Source organism: Bison bison, unplaced genomic scaffold, assembly GCF_000754665.1.
Source record: "Bison bison bison isolate TAMUID 2011002044 unplaced genomic scaffold, Bison_UMD1.0 scf7180017864489, whole genome shotgun sequence".
Taxonomy (NCBI): domain Eukaryota; kingdom Metazoa; phylum Chordata; class Mammalia; order Artiodactyla; family Bovidae; genus Bison; species Bison bison.
The window spans coordinates 1,362,933-1,367,981 of record NW_011495048.1 but is presented as its reverse complement, the minus strand read 5'-3'; the positions used below and the strand labels follow the sequence as shown (position 1 = coordinate 1,367,981).

Here is a 5,049-nt window from a genome sequence, read left to right as displayed (position 1 = left end):
TGTGTATCTTGAGGATTTCCCTCTATCATTAAATGCTTTCCAAGAAAATACTTAATGAGTACAGAGAAACTGCTCATATGAAACTATCACAATCTGTTTACCAATCCATAATAGATGGAAATTGAGGTAGATTTCCATTTTTTTATTTACTGAAAGCACAGCATTTATCAGGTTCTCACTGAAAATGAATAATTTTCATAACACTTAAGTATGAAATGTCTACATCAAGTGAAGTGAAACTCACTCGGTTGTGGCAAACTCTTTGCAACCCCATGGACTGCAGCATGTCTGCCTTTCCTGTCCCTGGCCTGTGAATCTCCAGGCCAGAATAGTGGAGTGGGTAGCCTTTCCCTTCTCTAGGAGGTCTTCTCAACCCAGGGATCGAACCCAGGTCTCCCTCTTTGCAGGTAGATTCTTTACCAGCTGAACCACAAGGGAAGCCCAAGGGAAGAAAACATGCTACAGGTGAGGCTCAAACTCACAACCTCGGCATCACCCACACATATTAGAAGCATTGTATAGTGCTATGTCACTACCCCACTCCCAGAAAATTGGAATCATCTTACATTCCACAGGTAGTATGTCAGCTTGTTCATTTCCCAACATGCTAGTCAATACTGTGAATATATAAGTATGTATACAATATAACCTGTTATGTATTTATTGTTTTTTCAGGTTATTTTTCTGCAAATAGCTTGCTTATACAAACATGTTTTATTATAGAGCATGTATGACAGATCAGGAGCTTTTAAGTGCTTCAGATATTTTAATTCATTTTAATTCTTGAAGTAATTTAATGGATAATAAATTAAATGTTTCTAGAACTTTGTGGTGGGCTAAAATAACAGGCCTCCACTGATATACTATATTCCTATTCCTGGAACCTATAAATGTGTTACTTTATGTGGCAAAAGGGACTTTGTGTGTGAGACTAAATTAAGGATCTTACTATTGTTCTGGATATTCTGAGTGGTTTCGGTGTAATCATGAAGGTCCTTTTAATAAAGTACAATAATGAAAGAGCATGATCAGAGTCATAGGAGACAATTTGAAGCTAGAAGCAGAAATTAAAGTAAAATGGACCATGAGACAACGAATACTTTCAATCTCTACAAAGTGAAAAACGCAAGTAAATGGATTCTCTCCTAGAACTTCCAGAAGGAGCCCAGTCTTGCCAGCCCTTTTTGGGCTTCTGACTTCCGTGTTTGTATGCACGCACTCAGTCATGTTTAACTCTTTGTGACCCCATGGACTGTAGCCCACCAAGTTCATCCGTCCATGGGATTTCCCAGGCAAGCATACTGGAGTAGGTTGTCATTTCCTGCTTCAGGCGATGTTCCCAATCCAGAGATCTAACTGATGTCTCTTGTGTCCCCTGCATTGGCAGGCGGATACTTTACCATTGTGTCACAAATCTGTATTGTCATACGCCACTGATTTTGTAGGTAATTTGTTAAAACCGCAATCAGAAATTAATATGGGTTTTCACACCTAGAAGAGGAATACTTGTATAACACATATCTAAACATGTGAAAATGGCACCAGAATACAGTAATGGGTAGAGGCTGAAAGGATTTTGACAGCATAACTGAAACTGCTGTTTGCCTTAAGCAGAGTGTTAGTAGAAATATGAATGTTAATGATTCTGCTAGTGATAATTTCAAAGAGTGAGAAGCAAAGCAGAGAAAAATCTATGTTGTCCTAATAATACTCAAGTCATCACAAAGAGACAGTTGGTAGAAATATGGACCTTAAATGCACTGTTTGTGAAGACTCAGAAGGAAGTAAAGAATATGTTATTGAAACATGGAGGAAAAAAAATACCTGTTGGTTTAAGACAGAAACTTAGTGAAATTGTGGCTACATGTGGCTACATGTGGCTACATGGAAAACACAACTTGAAGCAAAGGTCTTGAAGATATTTAGCTGAAGATATTCCCTAGCTAAGCATTGAAGGCACAGCCTGCTTTTAGGTTCCTACTTACAGTACATAAATTGAGGGAATAACTATTAAGCAATAGGAACAAAGACATGGGGATTTGGAAAAGTATCAGCCTACCAAGACTGCAAAAGATGCTGAAATTAAGAGATACATTGTCTCAGGTAAGCATATTCTGGAGAGGAAACCAAGAGCCAAGTATAAATTTTGCCAAAGTGTTGGTTCAAAAGCTTAGAATATTCAGTCATATGGAGAATTCTTTATGACTTATGGGTCCCCACAGAAATCTCAATAGAAAAAATTGAGATGTAATTATTCCAGGAAAAACCTTTCCAGGCATGTCATGTTCTATGTTGCTGAGCTGACACCGTGTACCATATTGCAATCAAAAATCAGTCAATAGAATAGCTGGTATGTTTGGGATTCTTAGATTTAGTTTATTCTTGCATTTTATACTTTGGAAAGTAAGGAAGAATGGTAAACTTGATTGTTTTAAAAATTAAAAGCTCTTTGGAGATTTAAACATTTTTAAAACATGAGAAAAATAGAGAAAAGTAAAAAAACGAATGATTCACTGTATGGTCTAATATTGCAGTGCTTATGTACTAAGTCACTCAGTTGTGTCCAACTCTTTGAAACCCCATAGACTATAGATGGCCAGGTTCCTCTGTCCAGTAGATTCTCCAGGCAAGAATACTGGAATGGTTGCCCTGCCCTCCTCCAGGGGATCTCTAACCAACCCAAGGGTTGAACTCATGTCTCCTACGTCTTCTGCATTGGCAAGTGGGTTCTTTACCACTAACATTGTAGTAGGGGTTGAGAAGGGAGGGAAATGTGTGGAGGATTTGAGTCTTTCATGAAAGAGTATTAGATTAAACTGAACTTTTAAGGATAGATATTATTTTCATGTCCAGCAGAGTGGGAGACAAGCAATAAGGAAAAAATAATTTCAAAATATAGGTATAGATTGGTGGCTCGGTGGTCAAGAATCTGCCAGGCAACACAGGAGATGAAGGTTGGATTTCTGAGTGGGGAAGATCCCCTAGAGAAGGAAATCATGACCCATGCAGGTATTCTTGCCTGGGAAATCCCACAGATAGAGGAGCTAGTCAGGCTACAGTCCATGGTGTGGCAAAGAGGTGGACACAAGTTAGTGACTAAACAACAACAACAAATAGGTATAGATTGACTTAATAGAGAAATATTTAGTTTGGGTTTTGGGGGAGATTTTGTTAGATGGGTAAAATATGGTCAGAATATATTGAAGGTGAAGTTTAGATATTTCTCTTTTATTAGAGAAATGGTAGGTTACTATTGGAAGGATTAAATTACTAGAGATACTAAATTACTACTTGAATCAATCTGCCTTGTGCTAATTTGAATTAAAAAGCTTATTTTTTTCACAGCACATCAGATTTAGGAAACAAATGTGAAAATTATTAGGATGGGAAAAGAATAAACTGAAGAATGTAGTTTTTTTATAATCACATTTAATTACTTGTATGTGTTGCATGTTTGTATTTGTGTCCATGTGTACTTGTGCTTATAAAATATTAACTGTAAAAGAATTTCAAGTCTGTTTATGATAGAGTGCAAATAATTATGTTCAACTTCCTGTAAATCAAACATCAAGCCAATGTTTACCTAAAGGTAGAATGTGAAATGTGTCACAATTACAGGTTTTATTTGCTCTTGTTAAGCTCTAATTAATTTTATTTCTAGTCTTTTCTTTTTTAATAAATTATTTCATCAAATTATATGTTTTATGGAAGACTTAACTTTGCCCAATTATTTTATAATTACTCTGACTTTTTATTAAAAAATAAAAAACAACCGTCTTAGATTCAGAGACATTTTGAAGTATTTGAAATCCAACTTGCTAAAAAGAAGCATATAATAATATCATTAAGCTTTGTTTCCCATTTGGGATAAATACTTATTATTGCTTTAAAATGTACTAATTAATCTAGTTTCAGATCCTTAAGGAGTTGGAATCTGAATAATCTGATTTCATGGTTTTTGGTTTTCTGCTTTTTAGCCCACATCCACATAAAATGAAGCAAATCATGTCAAGCTTCATCTGCTGCTTTGACCTAATATGGTTGCTCTACTACAACTTTAGTTTTGTTATTCACATACTTATTACTATTCGTATTCCCACATCTATCCTGCTTTGATTTCACCATGTCTGGATTAGTCTCTACTTCCTTTCTTCTACGTGAAACCTGTTGAAATCTGGCAGACTCCCTAAATCGAGAAGACAGATCTGGGAGTCCCAAAAGATCAAAGTATTGAGAGCCCATAGGTCAGATTAATGAAGAAGAGGGAACATTAAGAAAGAGTAGGGGCTTTTGATACTTGCTAAAGGTTTCGCTTGATGCTGATGCTAAGCAATTATCAACCATGTATGTTAGGAAACTGCTCGAGGTCTGGAAAATAGCTACCCAAAAGTGTTGGTCTCTCAGTCATGCCTGACTCTGCGATCCCATTGACTGCAGACCACCAGGCTCTTCGGTCCATGAGATTTTCCAAGCAAGGATACTGGAGTGGTTTGCCATTGCCTTCTCCAAACTATCCAAAAGGAGCAGATAAAACAATTCTCAAATATCACACAGCACTGGGGCTATTTCATGAAAATAACCCACTGGGCCTTGGACTGATGATTATAAGGAAACTCCCACAGTAGTAGGACAAAGGCAGCTACAGATTAACTAGCCTGCAAGTTTAAAGGAAAACCTTGGAAAAAAGTAAACTGATCCTAAGTGACTGTAACAAAAACAAACTTAATTCTACAGAAATATGAAAATAAAACTCAAAAACAAAAATTCACAATATATGTCACCTTTATAGAAAAGGCAGAGGAACCAGAGATCAAATTGCCAACATCTGCTGGATCATTGAAAAAGCAAGAGAGTTCCAGAAAAATATCTACTTCTGTTTTATTGACTATGCCAAAGCCTTTGACTGTGTGGATCACAATAAACTGTGGAAAATTCTGAAAGACATGGGAATACCAGACCACCTGACCTTCCTCTTGAGAAACCTATAGGCAGGTCAGGAAGCAACAATTAGAACTGGACATGAAAAAACAGACTGTTTCCTAATAGGAA

At 36.7% G+C, this 5,049-nt stretch overlaps 1 pseudogene; it reads right to left on the bottom strand.

Moving 5' to 3' along the window:
- Positions 1-4,032: 4,032 nt before the first annotated feature.
- Positions 4,033-5,049, bottom strand: part of LOC105005356 — a 31,548-nt pseudogene continuing 30,531 nt past the window's right edge.